The 14937-nt window shown below is 45.8% G+C and overlaps 1 protein-coding gene across 7 annotated transcripts in view; it reads left to right on the forward strand.

The window, feature by feature from the left end:
- Nucleotides 1-14937, forward strand: part of LOC147460875 (uncharacterized) — a 121337-nt gene that overhangs the window by 37043 nt on the left and 69357 nt on the right. The window lies entirely within an intron of this gene.

Below are 14937 nucleotides of genomic sequence, written 5' to 3' on the forward strand. Positions count from 1 at the left end.
GCCTGTCCACGGAGGAGGCCCAAACCTTTGGCATAGACTCAAACCCAGCCTCCTAGGGCTGGCCAGACACAGCAGACAAAGACACAGGGAGCTCAGGCAGGTTCCTCCTCCGAGCTTACTGCCCAGGCAGAGGAGGGATGGTAGCAAGTCCATGGCCGTCGCCGCCAAGGACCACCATGCCAGTTCAGCCCCCCTGGTGGTCGTCCTCATAGTGACACGAAACGCCGTTTCTTGCCCCAAGAAATGGAATGGAGTTTCTTGAATGAAAAAAAAATTTCCCAAAAAAAGTTGAGGGCAGATGTCTAATGTTCCAGGACTCACATTCTCGAGAATCAATAGTTCCATTAGATGACTATGTTGGGCTTGGCTCAATGGATTGCTTGTCTTTATGTTTATGAACCCTATCTTTCTGTATTGCGGTGATTTATGGGCTTGGAGACTAGACCTGTTATGGCTCGTGACGTTTTGGTTAGTTTTCAATATATTAATTTCAAAAAAGTTCTGAAAATTCAGCATCAATTTCTCATTCAAAGTTAAGAAATTACAACGATTTCACTTCGAAACGCAAAACCCCCAAATTTTTGAGTTCAATGTGCCATAAATTGCATCAGAAATATCCTGTTAACGCATTGCCAGAGCCAATTTTGGGCGAATTACCAATATCCAGCAAAAACCCCAAATGCGTATGAGAGTTCGACTCGCTTAACTTGCTGAAAGTAATTTCTGAATTCCTGACATTTCAGCAAAAACCCCCAATTTCTGAGCTCGAATTGGCATTGAAAGGACTCGAATTGAATGGGAACTCCTGTAGAAACTTGAATTTGCTGATTTTTCATTGTCGTAGACCTTTATCGTACTGCTGTACACTCCATTTGTGTGCTGAATTTTCTTTTTATAGCCCTGTTTTCAGCTTCGAAGTCCTCGAAATGGTCCTCTCTTTGCGTGCAGATTCTGTGTTTACTACGCACGCTTGGAAGTGCCTTTCTTGCGATGAAACTCCGCTCTGATACCAATTGTGAGGTCCCACTGTGATTTCTCGCAAGAAGAAGAGGAGAAAGAGAGTGCGATGGCTGAACCCTAATAGTGCGAAGAGAGGGGCAGGAAGGGTGCTAGAGATTGAGCGCTAGCAGATTGGGTGAGCATGCACACGTGATAAGCAGGGAGGAGGTGCGTGCGATGCAGAGAGAGGGAGAGAGAACGTTAATGCTTGGAAAGAGCCCATGATTTTTTTGAGTGTTGGGCTGCCTATGTGTTATGTACATTGAGACTTTTAATTTAAGTGCTCATTCACATGGGCGGGCATCGGACATGGCATAAATGCTTTATTCCCAACAGTATCCCGGAACCTCAAAAAAAATTGTCTAGTCAACCCATCCTCTCCGGGACAGGTGGCACTATCTAGGCCAACCACTGCGCCATGCATCTCCTGCATAGAGAAAGGGGCTAGTAACGTATGACACATAGCCACTGTAACCACAGGCTGTACATGAGACCAAACCTCTTCTCTAGCACGTAGAATATCATCTGTAAGCTGATCAACAATAAACAAATGCTCAAAATAAGCTATGTGAAGGACCTCGTCAGGATCTGTATGTAATCTGTCTGTAGAATCACGTAGGGCTCTAATGGAAGTCCCCTTGGGACGCTCTCAGAAGTGGGCAAAGAAATCCTTATTCATCCTATTTGCTTTGTATATCCATGTCGAGACGGAAGTATGATAGGAGAATTTGGATTTCTGAATCTGAATGTGACTAAGAGTCTCTCTTGTGTCAACCTCATGCTCACCCAGGAACTTATCTCCTGGAAATCCCTCAAGCTCTCGGCGAATGCGGCTCAAGCGGTCTTGTAGTTCACCCTCCCTGCGAAACAAGCATCATCGTCACTCTGCAGTGGTCTGTCTGCAAGCCTCAGAGGACGCAGTGATGCATGTAAGTAGATGGGACGCTGGATTTGAATAAGCACTGCGTGTCCAAACATCTTGAATCGGCTGAGACAATGAAGCGTCCTCTAACACTAAGTCAAGTATGCGCGATCCACATCTAGGCATAGAGGACATTTCAAAACTCAATTGCAAAGAAACAGGGCAATGATCAGAGAGCACTATGCCAGGCCAAATCGTAACTGTACCACCATGGGATGCTACCCATGCGCCCAAATAAAATCTGTCTAGGCTCTCCAGTAGACGACCTGATTGCCGTTTAAAACCCCACGAAAACTACAATGACTGAGGAGTGCCAAGCATCAGTGCTAGAAATTGTAGAAAGGAATCTATCCCAAGCATCTCTCTCACACGATGCTATGTATGGTAAGGATGGGGGTTGAATGGCGCGCCAATCCTCAATGGTCTCTACATTGTTGAAATCACCGCTGACAACCCACGAATCCACGGGAGGCAATACATGTACAATCTGTTGCCAGAACTCAGCTCTCTTCTGGGCTGAAATGGGGGCATAGATGCACATCACACCAACCAGGGTACTCTCTCTCTCTCTCTCTCTCTCTCTCTCTCTCTCTCTCTCTTTTCGAGTTTATTCAATTGTTTGCAATTTTCTCATATGTGTGATGTAGCTTTGCCTTGAAGTGTCCAAGGTTATTAAAGTGGTATCTGAGCTCTAACGGTTCTTCTTCTACAAAGGATCCGATCCATTTTCCTGCAGCAGACATGGATTCAGACAGTGAATTCGGCAAGGAGGAAATTGTTCCACCTACTCGCACAAGTGAAGAAACCAACGGAGGGCCGCTTTCTAAGCAATCAGGGAAAGAGCATGGCCCAGTCCCACCGAGCAACTTCGATAGGATGGAGTTACAATTTCAACTGCAGGTTGACACTTGTGCCAACTAGATGCTCCAAGGATCCACAATATGAAAAGTTTATGAAGAATCACCCACTTGATGAGATCCATTCACTATGGCATGCTGCTATCCACTCACCTTTCAAGTCCGCCATGCAACAGAAAGCAAAGCTGAGTGCAGAGAAGCAAAATTTGTACTCGCAAGATGAATTTGATGATGCTGTCGAGCAACAGGTCAATAAACTGATGAAGACTACGAAAAGCTCTTGGAAGAAGAGTCAATCAACATACTATCCTGGCTATTTGGTCGGAAATCTACTTTCGAGACAGCCAGAATATCCAAGAAGGGTGCTCGCTTTGAGGATGATCCTAGTTCATCATTGCCTTCTGACATCTCAAAGAATTCCTCTTCCTCTGACTCCAGGGAGGAGGACGAGAAGCATCGGAAGCGGAGAAAGACTCAGTGTTACTTCAATTGAGAAATCAATAGCAACACACGAACAGAAACTGCAAATAATTGAACTGAAATTGAATAGAGAGAGAGAGAGGAGAGTCCACACATGTCACAAAGTGATGACATGGTGTGCCCAAATCAAAAGGAATGGCCGAAAGGACAAGAGGAACTGAACCTAGAAGATGGCCGAAGGGGCCTAACGGGTTAGGGTTTTAAAAAGCTAACCCCCTACAACTTAAAGAACTTAAAGAGCACCGGCCGAGGGGTCTAACCCAAAAATATCAAAGCTTGACATTTGGGACTGATTTTCGTAAAACGCGCTGATTGCTGGCGTGGCATAAGTGTATGAATTGCTAATCTTGTATGGATTTCTGCGATTTGCGTTGCAGTGCTGACATGGTAGGCTGTATGGATTTCTGTAAATTGTGCTGGCAGATTTTTGGCAGTTTTCAGCATGGCTTTGGTAGCAGATGCTTTTGGGTGAAAGTGCTTTTAGACTAAATGCTTTTGTGGCCCTTTGGGCCACTCTTCCACAGAGCATCTAGACACAAAGTCTCGAAGAGAGTTGGACCCTCTTAGGGCCAATGTGTCTTGGCCATGTCCTCTCTCTCTCTCTCTCTCTCTCTCTCTCTCTATGTAACAGCTTAGTCTCATAGGTCATTTTGGCATTTTGAAGACGTTAATATATCTTTTCATTTCATTTCTCTCTCTCTCTCTCTCTCTCTCTCTCTCTCTCTCTCTCTCTCTCTCTCTCCGTATGCATTATATGAGCAGGTACTGGGGCGAGTACGATGCCCAGGAGGCCTATCGGATACCATTGCTAGCACCATTGGTGTGAAGCAAGGGTGCCCACTCTCACCTACTCTATTTGGGCTCGACGAGGTAGCTGATTTTATCATACAGGGAGGAGGCAGTGGGGTTGACATCTCAGGTACAATGGTTCACATTATGCTATATGCTGATGATATCATTTTAGTGTCCGAGTCATAGGAGGGACTTCAGCTACATCTACAGGCCTTAGATGACTTATGTGCACAGAGGGGGCTAACAGTGAACCTTGGGAAAACTAAGGCTATGATATTTCATACCTCTGGGCAGGCTCAACGACGGACGACTCACTCTCACAGGAGGTCAGGTCGAGGTGGTGGACTCCTATGTATACCTGGGGATCACATTTGCTAGCACATCAGGGCGCTTTTCTATGGCCCGCGTAGCTAGAGATAGATTGACACATGGATTTGCTGCTTTGGCCATGCTGGAGCGACAGTGCCATCAGGAACACTTTCAAGAGCCCTGCACAAAGGGGTGGCTATTCGATACTCTGGTTACACCAGCATTGATGTATGCAGCGGCAGTATGGGCACCCGGACTCTCAGATTACTCTTGGACACAGATTGAGAGACCTCAGATTTTGATGCTCTGGGTGATCCGTAGCAAGCCTTCTGTACCACATGACATTGTTACAGCAGAGTTTGCTGCACCACCCATGCTCGTAGAGGCTCTCTTTCAGGTCTGCTTCTTTATCCCTCGCATGCGAGATATAGACCAAGACAAATTATCACGCAGAACTTTTGAGGCATCCAGACAATTAGCTGAGACTGGTGACACAAGATCATGGTATGCGGAGATGATACAGCTACTCACGCGTTGCGGCTGGGATATAGATCATTTACCACCTCTCCAGTATGATCCCCATGCTCCACATTTGCAGCTCTCACATAGTGAGAGGAACACAGTTATGCGACAGGACCTATTGCAGCGCTATATGAGGCGGACATGGATCACCCCTCCCGAGCCCTTGCCCACGAAGATGCTATACTATAGAGATAGCTTTATGAGCATCTCCGAGGATGGGTTTATTCAAAGACCTAGATATATGGATGTATACATGCCACACGTGACATAGTGCCAGAGTGGCAATTGGTCAGCTCAGAGTGTCATCACATCAGCTTGAGATCGAGACAGGTAGAGCAGCACGGGTCCCAGCATGGGTCCCCAGAGCAAGAGGATATGTCACCAAGAGGTGTATTTTTCCTCTTGTCTTCCGTAAATAAGTACTAGGTATTTTTATTTATTTTTATTTTTACTTGTTTTCCCCGGAACCCTTGAAAAGGTGCAAGTGGGCATTGCATGGCCAGTGTGAAACGGCTGCGGCCGAATAGGTTTCTCACAGCGGGAGTCTGGGTCGGTCAGTCTGGGACTGGTCGGGCCAGTTAGCACTGAATTCTGATGAGTATGGAAGCCTGTGTGCGCCAAATGAAGTCTGGGCCACTGGGAAAGTCACTTATAACTTTATAAGTCAGTGGGAACTAGAGAATTAACTCAAAAGAGCAAACTGGACACATGGCGGCTCCAGGCAGTTTTGCCACTTCCAGCATAAAGAGGGGGCGCCCAATTTGAGAGAGGAGGCTGATTTTTGATCATAAGTGAGCTACAGTGTGTGTGTGAGTAGTGGGTGCAGGTCTACAGCTCTAATGGAAAGCTTGCCTTCTCCTCTGTCTCATGTAGCGCGATGATTTGCTCTCGTGCATCTCTCTCTCCCCTTTGGCACATATGGTAATGCCCCACTAGTTGGGCTACTCAGATGAACATGTACAGTTATGGGGGTTTATGCGTGTTTGCCAAGGCAAGAGCCTTCTGAACAGGAACCGGATTAGCTAATTGCTAATCCCCCACAGTCCCATCGCGAAAGATTGTGAGTTTGGAGAGTTTTCTCGCGTGAAAACTCGTCCAATTCACAGGGGAATTGTCCCATTGCGTGCGGGAGCCCTTGGGACATGCGTAGGCGTGTTCGCTCCGCTAAAAACAATCCGAAACAGCGAATTACAGCCTGTTGTGTTTTTCTGCAGGTTTAGGGTTTCGCACCTAAACTGCAAGGGAACACCGGGGGAGCCTCGTGAGAGGCTTGGGATGCGTGTACAGGCTTTTGGGCACCCGGCAGTGAAAAATAGGGAATTACAGCCCGCTGAATTTCTGTGACAGCTCACTAGAAAGCTTCCAGATAGCGAGGGAATCCGTCCTAGACAGGGGCTTTTGACCTATAGGGGTTTTTGCGCCGTTATGTTGCCAAAATCAGGTCGAAAACCTGCGTTTTCAGCCCTCGCCAGGTTTGGACAGTTTTGTGAAAGCTTGTGCGAAGTGGTCGGATCGTCTACCTTAATTTGAATAAAGAAATACCGAAAGGGGCGCCAGTCTTTGGGGCCTATAGGGTGTCGGTCTCGTGTGCGCAGTGACATTTTAGTCGCTGGACGCAATTGTGTTCTCTTCCCTTCTCAGTGCTCTGTGTAAAGCTAACAGGTAATTGAAATAGTACCGCCTCTACATTGTACAGGCCGGTTATATGGTTCCATCGGCGGGATAGTCACTTTTTCTTCAAAAAGTGTAGCGTGGATTGGTGTGGGTGAAAGCAACACAGAGCTTGTCGTTATGGCAGACAAGAGAGACCAAGTACCTGAAGAGGGGTCTTCCTCACATGGCACGGAGAAAGTTCCTTCAACTCTTCAAGAAGAGGACAGGTTGTTTAGAACTCAACTGCGTTGCTGCATGGACATGTTTCAGCAGTTGGCTAACAACCCAAGGATGCAGGAGTTCTTACAGGCTCCGACACAGGGTTTTCAGCCTCCTACACAGGGCATGACTGAGCCGTTGCAGGAAAAGGAGATTTCCAATGCGCAGAGGACTCATGATGCTCGAGGGAAAGCCCATGTGGTTGAGCAACTAGCAGTGTCCAATGATCCAAAGCAGCTTGCTTTAGCTGGACAGGAACCGTTTGTGAATGGTCAAGGGAGTAATGAACACGCTATGCGTCAGACCCTTCCATTACCTAATACTTATCCTGGTTATTTTGGAGGTGGTTCAGTGTTTCAAGCTATGGCTGGACCTTCCATAGGTTATATGCCAGGGAATGTGTTCGGCACAATGCAAACAGGCATGGGTAACCCTATGTACGCGAACATGGGTGTCCAACCAGGTTTTCAGGGTGCCTATGGCCAGTTTCGAGTGCCTGGAACACAATTTGGTATGGCTGGTTTTTCGCAGCCATACGTACAAAATGCAAATATGACAGGTAAAACAGTTGATGTGAGTGCTGGAATGAACAATCATGGAGCACCACTGTTACAGGCACCTGTTTATGATAATGTGGCTCCTTTGAGTCAGCTGAAGGATTACAAGGAAGGTGGGCAAGGAGTGAAGTTTGAAACTTTCAGAGAAACTGAGGATCAATTGAAGGCTTTGACCTTCATACATAAGTTCGATGCAACTTATGCTGGAGGAAACTTCACGGAATCTTCAAAGATACGCAAGGCTGCCACTTTCTTGAAAGGGAATGCGCTCCAATGGTGGACCGCATTGTTGAACCAGGGGCAAGCCCCAACAACGTGGGTCCAATTCAAACAGCTTTTTGCGCCTGCATGGTTGACAAACACTTTTGAAGTGGATGTGATGACAGAATGGCACGAGTTGAATGCTAAACAGTGTGCGAATCTGGAAGAGTACAATAAACAGTTTTGGGCCGCATTGTTGCCAGTCACCTCTTACAGGTTTGTGCCATTGTCAGAACAAATTGAGAAGTACTGTTGCGGATTGTCCAAGAAAATCAGGGACTATTGCACAAAGACTACTGTCATGAATATGTTTCAGTTGATAGAGAATGCAAGAGTGGCCAGCAATCTGTCAAAGGGAGATTCCGATGGATTTAATAGCCACAAGAAAGGGTCCCAGGGCAAACAGTTTTCAGCCAAGGGCAATGTTGCAGCAAAGCCTTTTGAGCCTCCCACAAAGAAGCCCTCCACTGAAGAAGGTGATACGTCCAAGAAGCAGTCTAAGTCTTCTTCGGGACGAGGACAAGGACAAAAGAGACATTTTTTTGCCAAAAATTTTGAAGAACCGAAAGCTCTTAGGGAGGCCAAGAAATGCTACATTTGTGAACAGGAAGGACATTTTACAAATGAATGCCCACAGAAGAAGTCACAAGATAAGGATGACAAGTCAGACCATAAAGGGAAGAAGCCAAAGCCAAGTGCAGGACTTGTTCCAGATTTGGTTGGAGACTAGCCAAACACAGATGCCACGGAGCTGTGCAGAGCTTGGGGCAAAGTTAGAGACCAGACAATGCTGGTTTTCTTTGATCCAGGAGCCCGTGCAAATTTCATATCACCAGAATTGGCATCAAAGTTGGGCATTCTTGCAGAGGAGATGGGTATGACAGGGGAAGCAGGTTTGGCATACCCAGGTCATTCAGAGCCCGTTACTCCCATTTTGGGGAAGCTTCGTCTGCACATTCAGAGCTATGTGGATGCGGAAGAATTTCATATTATGCCACTTGAGGACTGTGATGTGTTACTCGGTATCCCATGGTGTTACAGGTTGCATGCTATGGTGGATACTTACAACAAAAAGATTACCCTTGTACATAGAGGAAAGACTCATGTCCTTGATGTAAAGCTTAAAGGCGAGTCTGTTCCAGTTGTTTCTGCTTCTGCTATTTCATCTGTAATAAAGAATCATCTTTCTGCGTACTTGATCTTTGATCTTTGCAAAAGAAGTACCTCAAGTTGTATCTAATTTGTCTACCTTAGATAAAGACAGGTCAACTTTTTTGAGTGGTTTCAATGATTGTTTTTTAGACTCTTTGCCAGGGGAGTTACCTCCTGAGAGACCTGAGGATCATACCATAGATCTTGTGCCAGGTTCTAGTCCACCGAATAGACCACCATACAGGGTTAGTGCAGCCCAGCAGAAAGAGATTATGAGTCAGGTCAACGAGCTTTTAGAGAAGGGGCTGATTCAGCCCAGTTCATCCCCTTTTTGTTTGCCTGTACTCTTAGTGCAGAAGAAGGATGGTTCATGGCGCATGTGCATTGACTATCGCGCCTTGAATAAGAATACCATCAAGAATAGGTTCCCCATACCGAGGATAGATGACATTCTTGATCGTCTTGAGGGAGCGTCATTGTTTACAAGGATAGACCTAAAGAGTGGCTACCATCAGATACGCATTAGGCCAGAAGATGTCCATAAGACTGCGTTCAGGACAACATTTGGTCTCTATGAGTTTCTTGTTATGCCATTTGGTCTCACAAATGCTCCGGCCACGTTTAATAGAATGATGGACAGAATTTTTAGACCACATAGAAACTTCGTGGGTACCTTCTTTGATGACATGATTGTCTATTCGAACTTTGAAGAGGAGCATAGGGATCACTTGACTGCAGTTTAAAATGAGTTACGTAAGAACAGGCTACTCATTAATGCGAAGAAGAGTGAATTCTTTTTGCAAGAGATTCACTTCCTTGGGCACATTGTTTCAAAGGATGGGGTACGCATGGATCCCGCTAAAGTGGAAGCAATTAGGTCATGGCCAGACTTGAAGTCCGTACATGACATTCAAAGCTTTCTAGGCTTATGTTCCTACTACAGGAGGTTCATCCGAAATTTTGCTGAGATTGCTTCTCCACTCCATGCACTACAAGGAAAAGGAGTTACTTTCAAGTGGACAGCCAAGGAAATTTTAGCGTTCAAACACTTGAAAGAGAAGCTGACTTCAGATCCGGTAATCATTTTGCCAGATCTTTCGAAACCTTTTGTGGTTCAGTGTGATGCGTGTGGCCATAGTCTTGGTGCAGTTCTAATGCAGAACGGCTGAGTAGTCGCATATGAGAGCAGAATTCTTTTGAAGATTGAAAGAAACTTGCAAGTCTATGAGAAAGAATTGCTGGCAGTAATTCATGCTCTCACTAGTTGGAAACACTATCTGCTAGGGGCTAATTTTGTTGTCCAAATGGATCATCAAACCTTGCGATATTTTCTCACACAGACGAAGTTGTCTGAGAAGCACATGCGATGGGCAAACATCTTGTCAATGTTCCATTTTCAGATTGTGCATGTGCAAGGGAAAAAGAACGTGGTAGCTGATGCGTTGCACGAAAGCCCCAAATTTCAACAGTGTCAATTCCGTACCATTGTGAACTAGACGAAATGAAGACACAATATGCTGAAGATTCAGATTTTGCAAGGATCTATGACCAACTTGTTGATGGGCAACATCATGAGCACTATATGCTTAAGAATGACTTTCTCATGATGCATGGAAAGTTATGCGTTACTAAACAGTTACGGCCAAAGATTTTGATGGAAAGTCACGCTCCACCTTATGCTGGGCATTGTGGAATTGATGCGACAGTGAAAGGGGTTGAGGCATTCTTCTATTGGCCAACTTTACGTCAAGATGTTGACACATTTGTAAGATCATGCTTAGTATGCCAAAAAGTCAAATTTGACAGACAAAAGCAACCGGGATTGTTGCAGCCATTGCCGATCCCAGATAGGCCATGGGAAAGCATAGCAATGGACTTTATCTTTGATCTTCCAAGGACGCAAACAGGCAATGATGGGATTTGGACTATCATTTGTAGGTTCAGTAAGCAGGCCCATTTCATTCCTGTGAGGAAGAAGATAAAGCCAGAACACATGGTCAAGATATAAGATATTTATGAGCAATATCTTTAAATATCATGGGATGCCTCAGTCAATTGTCAGTGACAGGGATTCACGTATGACGAGTCTTTTTTGGAAGGCATTGTTTGAGAACATGGGCACTACGCTAAAGTTCTCTTCTTCGTTTCATCCGCAAACTGATGGACAGCCAGAAGAGGCAAATTCTACTGTTTTGGACCTGCTCAAATGTTATGTGTCAGAGCACAAGGCAACTTGGGAACACCATCTTCCATTGGTTGAATATGCTTACAATAACACTGTGCATACGTCAACAGGTAAGGCACCATTTGAGATAGTGAAAGGAGGGAAGAAAGTCCCGCCCATTTTGCAGACTAAGGACAAGATTTTTGAGGCAGACAAGTATGTGCAAGATATGGATGAAACATATAGGAAGATAAAGATTGCTCTTGAGAAGACTCAGGCTAAGCAAAAGAAACCTGCTGATCGTCACCGTCGTGAACTTGTATTTTCACTTGGTGATTGGGTGCTTTTGCGCTTTGAAAAGGCCAGGTTAAGGAAAAGGAAAGGCAAGGAACGCTTGTTTCCTAAGCTCAGTATGCGATATTATGGTCCTTTTCAGATTTCAGAAAAGATCAGCGATGTAGCCTACAGGTTAAAGCTACCAGAAGTCTGGAAAATACATAATGCTTTTCATGTCAGCCTTCTAAGACCCTTTGTTGGTGATGTGCCAGAGAATATGCTTGATGAGGAACAACCCGAAGTGGAAGAATTGGATGAAATCCTTATTCCTGAACAGATATTGGCACATAAAGAAAGAAAGGTTAGAGGAAAGGTTGCAAGACGCTATTTGGTGAAGTTCAAGAACTATCCATCGTTGGATGCCAAATGGATGGAAGAGTCTGAATTGGTTGATTCACCTCAGCTATTGCAATTGTATCTTGAAGCCTTTCAGATGGAACCCACAGTGACTTGATGTAGCCTGTTTTGGAGCAAGGCAAGAGCATGGTTCATGATGCTCAAGAGAGTAGTTAAGCAATCTACTCTTTCCATACAGAATTTAGCTGGAGAAGTTTGTGCTTCAGAGTACACTAGAAGGCTTCTATGCTTGATATATGTGTCGTAGCCAGGTTGGTGGGATTGTTTAATCGTCCAACGCTACATTTCCGTAAGCATGTATATCTTGGATTCCCATCATAGAATATATGTGATATCAGGAGATATTGCATGTATTATTGGCATGCAAGCGAGGTCGCTTGCAGTATTTCAAGGGTGGGGTGTGTCACCAGGAGGTGTATTTTTCCTGTTGTCTTCCGTAAATAAGTACTAGGTATTTTTATTTTTTTTTATTTTTACTTGTTTTCCCCGGAACCCTTGAAAAGGTGCAAGTGGACATTGCATGGCCAGTGTGAAACGGCTGCGGCCGAATAGGTTTCTCACAGCGGGAGTCTGGGTCGGTCAGTCTGGGACTGGTCGGGCCAGTTAGCACTGAATTCTGATGAGTATGGAAGCCTGTGTGCGCCAAATGAAGTCTGGGCCACTCGGAAAGTCACTTATAACTTTATAAGTCAGTGGGAACTAGAGAATTAACTCAAAAGGGCAAACTGGACACATGGCGGCTCCAGGCAGTTTTGCCACTTCCAGCATGAAGAGGGGGCGCCCAATTTGAGAGAGGAGGCTGATTTTTTATCATAAGTGAGCTATAGTGTGTGTGTGAGTAGTTGGTGCAGGTCTACAGCTTTAATGGAAAGCTTGCCTTCTCCTCTGTCTCATGTAGCGCGATGATTTGCTCTCGTGCATCTCTCTCTCCCCTTTGGCACATATGGTAATGCCCCACTAGTTGGGCTACTCAGATGAACATGTACAGTTATGGGGGTTTATGCGTGTTTGCCAAGGCAAGAGCCTTCTGAACAGGAACCGGATTAGCTAATTGCTAATCCCCCACAGTCCCATCGCGAAAGATTGTGAGTTTGGAGAGTTTTCTCGCGTGAAAACTCGTCCAATTCACAGGGGAATTGTCCCATTGCGTGCGGGAGCCCTTGGGACATGCGTAGGCGTGTTCGCTCCGCTAAAAATGATCCGAAACAGCAAATTACAGCCTGCTGTGTTTTTCTGCAGGTTTAGGGTTTCGCACCTAAACTGCAAGGGAACACCGGGGGAGCCTCGTGAGAGGCTTGGGATGCGTGTACAGGCTTTTGGGCACCCGGCAGTGAAAAACAGGGAATTACAGCCTGCTGAATTTCTGTGACAGCTCACTAGAAAGCTTCCAGATAGCGAGGGAATCCGTCCTAGACAGGGGCTTTTGACCTATAGGGGTTTTTGCGCCGTTATGTTGCCAAAATCAGGTCGAAAACCTGCGTTTTCAGCCCTCGCCAGGTTTGGACAGTTTTGTGAAAGCTTGTGCGAAGTGGTCGGATCGTCTACCTTAATTTGAATAAAGAAATACCGAAAGGGGCGCCAGTCTTTGGGGCCTACAGGGTGTCGGTCTCGTGTGCGTAGTGACATTTTAGTCGCTGGACGCAACTGTGTTCTATTCCCTTCTCAGTGCTATGTGTAAAGTTAACAGGTAATTGAAATAGTACCGCCCTCTACGTTGTACAGGCCGGTTATAGGATATGTAGGTTATGCCAGGAAGATATGGAGAGTGAGGAGCATTACATTTGCCAGGTTTGGACAGTTTTGTGAAAGCTTGTGCGAAGTGGTCGGATCGTCTACCTTAATTTGAATAAAGAAATACCGAAAGGGGCGCCAGTCTTTGGGGCCTACAGGGTGTCGGTCTCGTGTGCGTAGTGACATTTTAGTCGCTGGACGCAACTGTGTTCTATTCCCTTCTCAGTGCTATGTGTAAAGTTAACAGGTAATTGAAATAGTACCGCCCTCTACGTTGTACAGGCCGGTTATAGGATATGTAGGTTATGCCAGGAAGATATGGAGAGTGAGGAGCATTACATTTGCAGGTGCAGAGCATATGGTGACATTAGAGAGAAATACACTACCATCTTCTGTAGGCTGAGGGCTCCCTTCACTCCGTTGAATTATGGAGTCAGTACATCAGCGTTGACTTGGCCAGTTCTTGGTCGGGATACAGCATCATAGAGATGCTCTACTACGGGTCCCTTCTACCACTACGAGTGGCGGGCGACAGTCACAGCTCACTGACTTTTTCCAGAGAATTACACCAGTGCCGTCTCCGACACGGGGGGGTTTTACACTTCAGCGGGCTGAGGACCTCCGAGCCAGACGGAGACCGCGAGCACCAGGTTACAGGACCCCTAGATCACATCAACGGGAGATTATAGTGATTTGGGCCAGGTATCATCATCATATCTAGGAGTGGATAGCCTACCTCGGTCCTCCACACACACCCAAAGATTATGCTCTAGGGAATTTTTACCTCGCCATCACCTATGTATCAAATATTACACCCCCACTATGGTACTGGATGGAGCTAGATAGATATGCATTACATTCTTGTATACCCTACGCATATAGGTTGCGTATTGAGCCTTAGCAGTAGGGCTCCATCCATCATCCATTACATCACACCAGCAGCTCGGTACTTAGTCTATCTCTTCTCATATTGTTAATATCATTCTGTCCTCTTTTGATATCCAGAGGACACCGACAATTGTACACTGATTTGTCTCATAGGCCGAGTTCGGCCTCTAGTAGACGTTAATAAAGATTTCTTTCTTTCTTTCTCTCTCTCTTTTCTAGAGGAGAGCATGTGTCGACCTTGTTTTCACTATTGACGAGGCTCTACTTTGGAGACTATGGATTTGGCAAGGCAAGCCCCTTGTTGAGTTGAACTGGGATCCTAGAGAGTGGTAATGACCTTCGTTGAGCGATGATGATGCCCCTCTATCCTTTTTTGAGTACACAGTCTCCCTTGGGAGGAGGCTTCTTTGGGAACCCGACATCCACCTCGTTGTCCACGCTAGTCAGAGGTGTGGCAGGATCAACATATCCTCCTAGCTTTCCAGCGACAATTTTGGTCCTGCATTTGGACCCTCCAAATCAGCCGCAGGATATGTTTTTTGATGTGGATGATAGCACATGCTAGATTGTTTGTAGGCACTTGATCAGTAGTCATTGGTCATGATCCGACTTGTCATCGATGTACCTTGGAGCCCGAGTCTTTGAGGCACTGTTTCCGGGTTTCTCCATATGTGCAGCTACTGTGGATGACCGTTTGTTGTTTTTTGATTAGAGTGGACATCCATGATGGGTTTGTAA

Source organism: Adiantum capillus-veneris, chromosome 3 (assembly GCF_014529385.1).
Source record: "Adiantum capillus-veneris isolate H3 chromosome 3, ASM1452938v2, whole genome shotgun sequence".
Taxonomy (NCBI): domain Eukaryota; kingdom Viridiplantae; phylum Streptophyta; class Polypodiopsida; order Polypodiales; family Pteridaceae; genus Adiantum; species Adiantum capillus-veneris.